Below are 12,940 nucleotides of genomic sequence, written 5' to 3'. Positions count from 1 at the left end.
GAAAATACACTGCATATTGATCACAGTTCTGATTTCACAGGTTAATTCTCTCATCAAAGACCGTCAAATTGCACCGCTCATTGTATGTAAATTATTCTGCATAAAACAATGAACAATGAATTACAATTTCAGACCTATCAGATTTGGGAAAAATTAAAAGCCTAACAATTGGCACAATCATTTGGGAGAGCAGGATCTAGCAAACTTGAAGATGCAAGGACTCCGGTGGGGCATGCATACAAGGAGACGTAGACAAGGTTGATCAGGGCTGTAGTGTTTAGAACACTGAAAACCTGGCATCATCCCAAGTGTGTCAGCAGGAAAATGGGTGAGTAAATTGTGGCACACCCATGCCATGGAAAACTTTAAAAATCGTTCGGTTGTAACGACACATATCAACATGCACACATAAACCTCAAGACAATGTGGAAGGTCTGTACATGTATCATTTATAGAAATACAAAGCAGTACTGTGTGTTGCTCTTTGACACGTGGGTACATATAAGCACATAAAAGCGTGGCCAGGAATGGCCTCCTTCTCCAACTTCAGAATAGTTGTAAGAGGTAGGAGGGTCTGGAAGCAGATCTAAAAGGCACCAAGCTCACGAGAAGGATTAAACTTCTTAATGATCTGAAGCAAACACACACTGTCCGCTTTTGTTAAAATTTGAGTGGTGGGGGAATTTTTTTTAAAATATTATTCTCTGTTACTCTCCATATGCTTCAATTATTTCCTTTTTTTAAATCGGCTTTTATACAGGAGCACATTGATAGGAACGCTCTGTTTGCCAGCCTTTATTAATGTGCCCCAGCTCCCATAACAAGACACCACTGAGTGTCTTAACCAGCGGAAATGTATTTTCTCATGGTTCTGGAGGCTGGGAGGCCAAGATCAAGGTGCTGGCAGGGCTGGTTTCTGGTGAGGCGTGCCCCTGGTTTATGGCAAGTCACCTTATGTCCTCACATGGCCTTTTCTCTGTATACTCATCTTAGTGTTTCTTTTTTATTTCTTTGAGAGAGGTCACACACAAGCAGGGTTGGGGGAACAGTGGATGGGCAAAGGGAGAGAGAGAGAAGCAGACTCCCTGCTGAAAGGGGCTCAATCCCAGGATCCTGGGATCGTGGCCTGAGCCGAGGGCATACACTTGACCACTGAGCCACCCAGGCACCCCTCTTCCTCTTCTAAGGACACCAGCCCTATTGGGTTAGGCCCACCCATATGACCTCATTTAACCTTAATTACTTCTTTAAAGGCTCTGTCTCCAAATAGAACCATATTTGGAGGTTCAGGCTTCTGAATATGAATTTGGGGGAGGACACCATTCAGTACCTAACACCACCCAAGGTCAAAATCTTTTCAGCACCTGCATTTGCATTTCTTCCTCTGAACTTGGCAGGGATGAGCCCCCTTCTCCGTCATATGCCTAACGGAAGACGAAGATCGTCGTAAGTATCTTCTGAAGTAAGGTCTGAAAGGCTTTCTTCTTAACATGTAGAACTTTTCAACTGGATTTATAATAATTATTTTGACTACCGAGATAAGTTCCTGCTTACTGCCGGGCTCATGGTTCTGTTCTAGAGTGGTGAACCAGAACGGCTCATTTCTTAATCACGGCAGATAACATGAATTTTCTCTGGCTTTTGTTCATCTCCTAAAAGCCCAACTCCTGGACGGATAACAGTGTGTTATGTATGATAAATACAAATCACTCATTGAATCCCACAAACATCTGTTGGGTATGCTGTAAATCAAATTCTCTAAAAGGTAGTAGGACTACAAAACTCAGCAAAATACATTTTCAACTCTTGTATTCACACTTCAAGGACTGCACAAAGGGAGAAGAAAACCCTGGAAATGGTAATAGGGCTAACATCAAGTATTTTCTAGGGAATAATGTTCTTATCTTTGTGTGTCTTACACTGGCACTTTTCTACCTTTGTCTTTTTGCTTGTAAATTCCTTGCATAAAAGGGAGAGAGAGTAAATGCTTTGTAGGCTAAATGCTTGACTGCCTTTGGCTTGAGCTCTCAATGTATTTCTTATTTCTAATAGAAGCATATTTTCAATGTCTTAATTTCTCTTGGACTGTGGAAGGTGTGGAACAAACCTGTTTAGTCTCTTTTTTGGAGGTGGGGAGTAGATCGTCTCCAAAGATTGTTGTCATTAGTTCCTTCCCACTTTGTAAATATGTGCCAGTCCACCCATCAGGAAGCGCTGTCCTCCTCTCCTCCTTTTCAGTCTGAGCTGGCCTTGCAACTGCTTTGAACATCAAAATGGAGTGAAAGTGAAGCATTACCAGTTTGGGGCTTTACCTCCACCCTGACCCTGGGAGGTCACCCACATAAGACATCCAACTCCCAAGTCCACCATGCTATGAGGAAAACCACGCTAGTCATGTGGAGAGACCATATTGAAGGAGAAATAAGATCATCCTATTTACCACATCATCTCCCTGCAGAAAATCAACAAAAATGTCTATTATCTCTTATATCGAATGAAATTCATATTCAAATATCTATATGAAATTCATATTCAAATGTCTTCAATTATTTGCCAAATACATAATTTTACAGCTATATTTCCTTGAGTTGGAATCCAATCAAGTGTTGCCCACTGCATTTGTTTGTTCCATCTTCTCATCTAGAACAGTCCCTTCACTTTCCCCACAATGCTAACTTTTGGAACATCCTCCCTTCTGAATTTGTCTAATTATTTCCCTTCACTGTTTAGCTTGATCTTCTACCCGCTATAGTATTTTCTAGAAACTGAAGGTGAGATCTGAAAGTTTGACTAGGCTCAGGTTAAACATTTTTGACAAGAATATTTCAGAGATGAGTCTGCACATTTCATTCTGCATTTACATCAAGAGTTATATAAAAGAGATTTCATTTTTATTGAAGAATTCATCACGGTAGGGGAGGAAGTCCCAAAGGAGCCAGGGAGCTATGGCAGTAGGAACTCTGTTCACAAATCAAAAAATATTCTTGTCTATGTAGAGGGTGGTTAGGTCCCCCCCGCCACCATTTCTTTGAAAACTTAATTTTTGTCCCGTCTTCTTTATCGATGACTTTTTCTAAGTTAGCTCTCTTTTTTGATTATGATGATGATGATGAACGATGGATGATGAAGATGAGTTGGTTTTCAACAAGCAATGTACTAATCTGTCACAATATCAAAATAATGTGGTCATGAGTGATATTCATTAAGTCTAAAATCTCAAGAATGAAATTCATAACTTACAACAAAGCTGTATTTCACTTTTGTGAGCTTTCATTCTTTGCTGTGAGCCATTTTGCTATTACTCGGTGCTTTTCAGAGGAAGATCCCTAAATATTAAGTGGGCTCATGGATTGAACAGTGAAAGTATATAACAAAAATGAATTTATCTAAGCAAACTGCATTATTAATCAGAATCATTTTATTCAGTAAGTTTTTAGCCTGTTTCAAAATCCATGTAAAGAGTTCTTTGAGGGGCACCTGGGTGGCACAGCGGTTAAGCGTCTGCCTTCGGCTCAGGGCGTGATCCCGGCGTTATGGGATCGAGCCCCACGTCAGGCTCCTCCGCTATGAGCCTGCTTCTTCCTCCCACTCCCCCTGCTTGTGTTCCCTCTCTCGATGGCTGTCTCTATCTCTGTCAAATAAATAAATAAAATCTTTAAAAAAAAAAAAGAGTTCTTTGAGAAAGTAAATCCTTAAGCTTTAGAGTTTTTATTCTAACACCAAGTAATGCAATAGATTTGACTTTTGTCATTTCAAAATAATATAAACTTACTTATGTTCTAATGTTGCTTATCTTCAATAAATGGAAAGTATGCCACAATTCTCTTTTCACTAAGAATTTTAAATTGGAATAGACCTGTATTTAAGTCCTGGTTCTGCCCCTTATTAGCTCTGTGTCCTTGGACAGATCTTGCAATCTCCCAAACCAGCTTTCTCTACACATGTAAAATACACAAGCTAATGGTAACTTCAGAGGTTTGTAACAAGGGCATATGAGATACATTTTGTGAAAAGAGTGGTACAAATTCTGGTAGTTAGGGGCCCCTGGGTGGTTCAGTTGGTTAAGCGTCTGCCTTTGGCTCAGGTCATGATCTCCGAGTGCTAGGATCGAGTCTCACGTCAGGCTCCCGGCTCATCTGGGAGTCTGCTTCTCCCTCTCCCTCTGCCTCTCCTCGGCTTGTGTGCTTTCTTTCTCTGTCTGTCAAATAAATAAATACAATCTTAAAAAACAAATTCTGGTAGTTATAGATTGGGTTTCTATCCAAGCATCTGTCGTGTGTTCATGGCATTCTTGGATTTTCAGCTTTATATGATGAAATAAGACTATGTCGGTGTTTATGGGTTTGGATTATTGCATAAAGAGAGTATGTGCACACGCAAATATATGGATTTGAAAACGTCTTTCCTGGCACATTGGCGACAGATTTGGAATCAAAAGGCTATCTTAAAGTTCTCCGTGGTGTGTCACGTGGGCTTGACCTCCGGTGGAGAGGAAAAGGCACCTGAGGTCAATGGATAAAAGTAAGAGATATATTCAAACCTGATCTTCTGAGAAACTAAATCACATCTCAAGAGGTATCTGTTTTGAATCCTGACACCAAGTTCCAGTCAGTGAAACGCTAACGTGGGCCCACCGATGGCTGGTGCCTCCACCTGTGGGTTTCTTCGCCCTGAAAATTGAAAGCGTGTGAAATCAAAAAGAAGCAGCAAGTCTACTCTGTACGCAGAGATGTGTTCATTTCTCCTTTGACTCCAAGAAGCCGGGCTGCTCCTCGGCTCTGCCACACAATTCCCCCCTGACAGGTCAGGCTTCTGAAACTATGGAGGCTTGCGGAAATAGTGGAAAAATCAGGTAGCCCTGCCTTTCCCAAGAGTCCCACAGTTGTCTAAACATTCAGGGCTGATCCCTTGGCTGCCAAGGAACTGGTTGAACCAGATTCAGAGATGCTTCTGCCTAAATGCCTGTCAGGACAAATAAGACTGCCTTTTATCTCAGCGGGGCTTTGGGACCCATCCAGAAGGCTATTCTAGCCTTCAAGTGTTTGTTTTAAATTTCACTCCTTAAATGTAATCAGGAACAGTATTTAAACCAAGGTCGCCACTGCCCTAGCATAGTTTATTTATTTATTTTTTAATTTTTCTTAAAGCTTTTTTTTAAGGTTTTATTTATTTATTTGGGAGAGAGAAAGAGCAGGAGAGTCAGAGGGAGAAGCAGACTCCCCACTGAGAAAGGAGCCTGATGTGGACTTGATCCTGGGACTCCAGATTCATGGATTGAGCCGAAGGCAGTCACTTAACCAACTGAGCCCCCCAGGCACCCTGCCCTAGCATAGTTTCTAAGCAAGCTACCATCTATAGCTCCTCTTGCTATCCGTGCTGCGTATGAGGATTGGAAATGCATAATTCCCGGCATCTCCTAGCTAAAATGCTGCTCCTTTCTCTGGACAGCATCCCCCTTGATATGTTTCAAAAGTCTGTGGCTCAGAGAGGGCAAGTTGTCACTGTCGATGCAGAAATTTGGCATAATCTGTAGAAGACTTGAAGAGGTTGAAAGGTAGCCGAATATGCCACTGCCAAACTTGGCACTTTGGCATAAGGATGATTTTGAGCTGAAGGCAATTGAGAAGATGCAGGTCTAAGAAAAGCCCTCTGCCTTCCCCCTATATTTGGCTAAAAGCAGGACATAACATGTAAAGATGCCACCCTACCCCCTGCACACACACCTCCAAGGACAGAAGTTAATCACTGCAGGTAATTCTAGACCCTTCCTTACCATTCGTTTCCCCATATCCTTGCCTTCCCACAGTTTGGGAGGCTCAAAGTCCTTTTCCTTTGTCTTGTCATGGCTCTAAAAATACACTGTTCTTTTGTGAAGGTGCTGTCGAAGCCCCAGTTCTAACCAGCCCTTTGAGATACTCATCTCTGAGCTCCGTTGTGTATGCTGGAAGTCCTGCTGATGAACTTCTTGTTTTTTCTCTTGTTAATCTGTCTTTTGTGAGTCTAATGCATGGGACCTGAGCTGGAGAACCCAAGATGGGGAGAAGAAAAAGGTTTTTTCCTTCCCTTCCCAGCTCAACTAGATTCTAGTGGAGGTTCTAGTCGTAATTTGGGGAGGGCTTTGAGTTTCCCATGCGTGTATGTTATGCGTGCACATGTGAGTGTTTATCTAACAGCACTACCACTTACAAAGTCCAAACTTGGCCATGGGCTGTGTTGAGTGTTTTTCATGCCAGACATCATCTAATATCCCATCCAGATCTGCTTCCTGCCAGGATCCCAAGTGTCCCACACGTGATCGCATTCCATTCTTCCTGCGAGGTGGAAGACGTGTATTATTATACCCAGAGTGCACGGGAGAAAGCCTCAGAGATGTGAAACAGCTTGCCTGGACTTACATACTCCATTTGTCAATGTCGGGGCGGGATTGGAAGGAAGGTCTTCGTGACTCGGTTGTACTGCCCGCCCCTCACCAGGCTGGACGATATTGCATTACCTCCGTGGTCCCAACCTTTTCCCTTTGTCTTCTTTCTGTAAAGAATGCTTTATAGACGCCTTTGAAATTCATAAATAATATAATAATATAAATAATATAATAATAATATAATAATATAATAATAATATAATAATATAAATAATAAATAATAATAATAAATAATATAATCTATCTAAAGGCCTCATTTTAAATAAAATATATAAAATAGCATTTTCTTTCTTTTCTTTTTTTAAGTAGGCTCCATAGCCAGTGCAGGGCCCAACATGGGACTTGAATTCATGACCCTGAGATTAAGACCTGAGCTGAGATTAAGAGTCAGATGCCTAACCGATCAAGTCACCCAGGCACCTCTGTATAACATTTCAAAATAAAAGGACAGTTACTTACAATAAAACATGTGTTTCATATGTAAATGCTTAGCATGACCTCATTGTTACGATATAACAAAGCAGTCAGACGCACATGCTTTCTTATAATGAGTACACTTGGATTTAAGATAAGTAAGGCAAATCTGAATTTTTTACTTATACAGGACATTTTTTTTAAGACTATATTTACGTGAGACAGAGAGAGAGCATGACAGAGAAAGCACGAGTGGGGGGTGGGGATGGTGTAGGGGCAGAGGGAGAGGAAGAAGCAAGCTCCCTGCTCAGCAGGGAGCCCAACGTGGGACTCAATCCCAGAACCCTGGGATCAGGGCCCAAGCCGAAGGCAGATGCCCAACTGACTGAGCCACCCAGCCGCCCCTATACAGGACATTTTAAAATCAGAGCTAAATTAGGAGATTCGTGTAGGGTCATTCCTAAGGTGGATTCGATTTTTTTTTACTCAAAAATATTCACTCTATCCCTCCACTTCCAGGGCAGGAGAATACTTTTATTTTTCCAACCCTTGATTTTTGGGCTTGCCAACGTGGCCTGCTTTGGCCAAGTGGCATCATAGCAGGCAAGACTGAAATAAGGCTTGAGGTGTGCTGTGCAGTGGGACTTGCCCTCTTGTACCTCTGCCCTGATCATGAGAAGAGCTCCTCCCAGTATCTGCTGGCCCTGCAGCCTGGGGCCCTTGGTGAGACACACGGAGCAGACTTGAGCCCGACCCGAGTGCGGAGCCAAGCCCAGCAGACCGAGTTTGAAGCAGAACCGCCCAGCTGAGCCCAGCCTGGATCAGCCAACCCCCAGCCAACCCGAGATGCATGGGGGAGAATGACTGCTGTTTTTGGCCACTTTGTTTTGGACTCGCTCGTTACCCAGAAATTGCTGACGGATATAATATGCTGACTGTAACAGCTATAAAGGTAGGTACAGAGGGGTTGTTTGGGGGGGACTCAGATAACATGAGCCTTGTTGCTATTGCTCATGTGAGTTTCCCACAATGGTGCACCATTCTTTTTCTCTATCTGGACAAAAGCAGAGTATAATTTCCCCTTGATATACACAGCAGTTGCATTCCTGGCATATTCAGGTATGTTAAAATTGTACAAAAATATTTTCTGTTTATGTAACTCAAAGTAGACTCTAGATTCAAATAAGTAAAAATAGGTTATTCACCTACATAAATGTCTTTCCAGATTCTAAAAAAAAAGTTGTGCAAGACTTAGTGTAAGTCATTCTTCGTGGCATGGGACTGTCCCAACTGTTACAGATTATTTGGCACCTAACCCCTACCCTCTAAATTCCAGTAAGACCCCCCCCCCAAACCCTGTGACAACCAAAAACTCCTCCACACATTCCCAAAGTGCTCCCTGGGAGGTGGCATGGCCTTTGTTGGAATCACTAGATAGAGTGACTCAGAGGTCCTTTCTGAGTCTGATTTCAGTTGTCATTTAACAGTAAACATGTATTAAATGTCTGTTATGTGTCAGCACTGTGGATAGAAGAATATACAACCATTGCTGTCAAAGGGCTTACAGTGTGGAGAGAAACACAAGCCAGCAATCAGGCAATTTTAATGTGGAGTGAAAATTAAATCCACTGAGGTACATTCGGGCTGCTGCAGGAGCACCTAACAAGAGCATCCACCCTAATCTTGGGGGCTTGGGGCTAAATATAACCTTAAAAAACAAAAAAACACAAGTAGCTTAAATAGATAAGGATTAATTCTCACATAAAAGAAGTGTAGTTAGACCAGTTCCTTCTATCTTTTTGCCTTCTGTCTTGGGGTTACCTCAAGGTCCAAAATGGCTGCTGGAGCTTCAACCATCACATCTGCCTTCCACCAGAAGGAAGAAAAAGGGGTAAAGAATAAGAAGATAAATCTCCCAGTGAAGTCAGTTCCTTTAAGGGTCTTACAGAGGACGTCTTCTTAGTCTAGGGTTGGGATTGACTGATGGTTGGGTACAGTAGGGCTCCCCTGAAAGCAGGCAGGGCCGCAGGGCTGGTCACACACCAGCACTCCCTGTACATCAGGCTGAGGATCAACTCCAGCTGCAAAGACATCTCTGTTTCAGCTCTACCCCTGCCCTTTCCAGCTCCCCTCACTTCTTTACAGGTTTTTCCTTCCAAACACCACTTGCAAAGGAATCTACATCCCAGGGTCCAGGTGCAGGAATTCCATGTTCATTTTTAGCCTAAATCTGCCTTCTTGTAATCTCACCTGGGTTCTACTATGTTGCATGATCTGGCATACGTGGAATTCTCTTCCTTATAGAGGCTCCCTCACACATTGGAGCACAGCCATGAAGGAACAGTGTAATAACTAATGTGTACATATCACTGGGCTGTTCTTTTTGTCGTGTCTTCCAACACGCCCAGGCCTTGGTGGTAGTCATGGCTATTTTTACAGGTGAAGATACTGACGTTCAGATAGTGACTTCCCCAAGGTCACTTGGAAGATAAACGGCAGAGCTGGGCTCTTTGGTAACAAAGCAGCGGGCAAGGTATATGACTTCGCCAGGTCTGCCATCACAAAGTGCCATAAACTGGGGGCTTTAAACAATGGAAATGTATCTCTCGCAGCTCTGCACCTGTCAGCAGCACCATGCTCCCTCCCAAGGCTCTAGTGGACGATCCTTTCCTGCCTCTTCCTAGATTCTAGCGACCCTAGGCATGGCCCGGCTGGTGGCCACAGGACTCCCATCTGTGCCTCCCTCCGTTTTCACATGGCTTCCTCGGCGTGTCTCTCTGCGTCCTCTCCAATCCTCAAAAGGATGCTCTTGTCGGATTTAGGGCTCACCTTGATCCATAACCCATTACATCAGCAAAGACTCTATTTCAAGGTCACATTCCGAGGTTCTGGGTGGATGCAAATCTTTGGGGGGACACTACCTAACCTACCGCCCATGGAACTTTGGTTTTTATATTTATTTATTTTTAAGTTTCATTTCTTTTTTTTAAAGATTTTATTTATTTTTGGGAGAGGGTGAGCTAGAGAGCAAAAGCAGGGGGAGCAGCAGAGGGAGAGGGAGAAGCAGGCTCTCTGCTGAGCAGGGAGCCCGATGCGGGGCTTGATCTCAGGACCCTGAGATCATGACCTGAGCTGAAGGCAGACTCTTAGCCACCCAGGCGCCCCTTAAGTTTCATTTCTCTGTGTTAGCAGAACAGTCACTGTCACGCACGTCAACACACATTCTCTTCTGCCCCTTGTTCTCAGCGCTTCTGCTAGAGGGGCGAGCACAGGCACGAAGAGATGAGTTGGTTGCAGCCCCTTCCGAGGCCCTGGAGCTCATCCCAGGGGCTCCATGTCTCTGCTGTTCTCTGATGTCCCTTCCAGCGGGGGCTCCTGTCTGTCCGGCCCCACGATGCTGGCCAAGCCTGGCACCTCAGAAATGACCAGCGAGTCTCCGTAGCTTATCCAAGTGCCCTGACTTTCAGGGTGTTTGGCTCAGCAGTGTCCTTGCTGCTCTTCAAAGATCCGAGGAAAACCACACGAAGTCCCTTTGGATCCAAGTCCTTCCCCAGCCTGGTTGTCAGAGTTCAGGCTTCTTGGGGGTGGGGAGAGGTTAGGTGAGCTTTCCCCTCAAAAATCAAAGCAGAGAGGGACAGTCGACAGGATGCATGACTGTCTTTGTCAAGGGGCTGCCGCGGCAACACCACAGACCCGTGGCTTAAGCTGCAGAAAGTTATTTCTCCCGGTTCTAGAGGCTGAGAAGCCCAAGATCAAGGTGCTGTCAGATTCAGTCCCTGGTGAGAGCAGCTTCCTGGCCAGTGGGTGGTCTGCTTCTTGCTGTGTTCTCACATGGCAGGGACAGAGAGAGAGAGAGAGAGAGAGAGAAGGAGAGGGGAGAGGGAGGGAGAGGGCGAGCAAACTCCGGTGTCTCATCTTCTTCTTATAAGGGAACCAGTCCTATTTGGGAGCTCACCCTCATGATTTCATCTAAACCTAATTATATTCCAAAAGCCCCAAACCATAACATTGGTGGTTAGAGCTGTAACGTACGAATTTGGCGGGGATTGGGGGGGACACGATTCAATCCACAGCAATGACCTTGTGAGCAGGGATATTAGGGTCCATAACCAGAGGGCAGACATAGTCACGGTGACGTCTTTGTAGATTTCCTTCGTTTCTGGTGGTCTCCCCTGATGGTTTTCCCTTTAAAAAGAAGTAGGTCTGTGGGGTGCCTGGCTGGCTCAGTCAGTAGAGCATGCAACTCTTGATATTAGGGTCATGAATTGGTGGGGCTTACTTTAATAGTAATAATAATAATAATAATAATAATAATAATAATGTAGGCTACTTTGTACTTGCTTTGGGGCAGCAAGAAAAAGGGCAGGTGGGGAAACAAGTTTCCACGACAAGGGCCAGAAGAGATAGATGGGGAAGATGGCAGGCAGACTGACAGGGGGTGTGGCAGGGAGACTGGAGAGCAGGGTTGGCTTGTCTTGACTGGTAAAGGGTTTCAACACGTATTAACACACAGATATATCCATCCCATATCATGGCTGCAGCCATAGAGCCATAGAGTTGGCATTCTTGGGTGTGATTGATAGAACCAACCCCATCTCAAACTGGTTTAAGGAGACAAAGGAATTTATGACCCATATAAGTGAAAACTTCAGGCATGGCTTGATCTAGGTGTTCATATGGTGCTCATATGGTGTCCTCACTCATTCCTATTTCCTTGTTCTGCTCTCCTCTTACTGGCTTTTTTTGCCAAGGCAGGTTCTCCTTAAGTGGTGGGAAACCACAAAAACCATTACTCCCACAAATACAACAGCCACGTGGTTGCTGCTGTGAACGGTTCTTCAGTGACAGATTGTGCCACAGGCTTCACTTCTTCACCCCCTTTTGCCCATGCCCTTTGCAGGTTCGCCATGCTTGGCCACATGACTTGCCTGACCCAAAAGCATATGGCGGAAGTGACAGGGGTAGCTCCAAGCCTAGACCTCCTGATGCTTGTCTCTTTCTCTTAACTCATGTGCACCCGCCATTCCCATGAGAAACACGTGTCCAGGCTGGTCCCGTTGGTTCCAGGAGGAGAATGAGAGACACATGGGGCAGAGACGAATTACCCCTGCCAAGGTGACCCTAGACAAGCCGATCATCTGGGCCAGGCAAGATGGGAAGGCTGAACCTGTGTGACACGTGAACAATTCACGTGACACATGCCACTAAAATGACAAAATTTAACTATTGTAGTTTCTTTCCCAACCATTCCAGCAGAAGCCCCCAGTCATCTGCCCAAACCCAAGCCAGTCCCTCTGGTCTTTGTATTTCTCCCACTACATGGGCTAAAACTGGGGAGGGCTGGGTTTCCAAAGGGAAAGTGGGGTCTGTTACAGAATACAGAGAAGTTTCTCAGGTGTTACTACAAAATGCTGCTCGGGCTTGAACCATTTTCTCTGCAGTGGGTTTGGAGGTGGGAGTGCTTCCAACCCCACTAACAAAGTAAGGAGGGAGCCTCCCTGGCCCCTGTGGGAAGCTCAGTGGTTTGTCCACATCCTCCCGAGGGGGAGTCACTGAACCCGAGCCCATGTTAGTGGCGTCAGAGATTCCGCTCTGTGAGACCGAGTGCACCCCGGGTCTGTCTCCGCGCTCGGGCCCCGGGGGACCCGTTTCCAGCTCTGCCCCTGGTTTCCTTTGAGCATCCTGCTGATGTCCATCAGCTTTGCTCTGCTCAGGGATTTTCCTGCACAAACAGACAATAAAAAGAAACATTCCCATCTTACGGTTGTGAGCTTATATTTATGCCTCTCTCAGCAAATATTCCGAGTCCATGACTTTTACCATGTATGTCGAATATAAGGTGAGGTGGGGTTTTGGTTTTTTTCTTCCCAAAATTATCCCCCAGAAAAGAGGGAACTGCCTTATTTTTGAAACTTTCACATTCTTGCACCCTAAGGGGTACTCTCTCATTTGCCTTATTTGGGTCAACCCTTGTCGTACTTGTACTGTTTGGCGAAGGTTGCCTGTAAAGTCTGCGAATGCATACCTGCTTCTAGGTCACCCCACAGCATCAGAGTTATTTAAGAGAGAATCAGAAAATACAGATTCTGTGACTATTCTTGGTGG

This window comes from Ailuropoda melanoleuca, chromosome 11 (genome assembly GCF_002007445.2).
Source record: "Ailuropoda melanoleuca isolate Jingjing chromosome 11, ASM200744v2, whole genome shotgun sequence".
Taxonomy (NCBI): domain Eukaryota; kingdom Metazoa; phylum Chordata; class Mammalia; order Carnivora; family Ursidae; genus Ailuropoda; species Ailuropoda melanoleuca.
Note: the sequence above shows the minus strand (reverse complement) of the source record.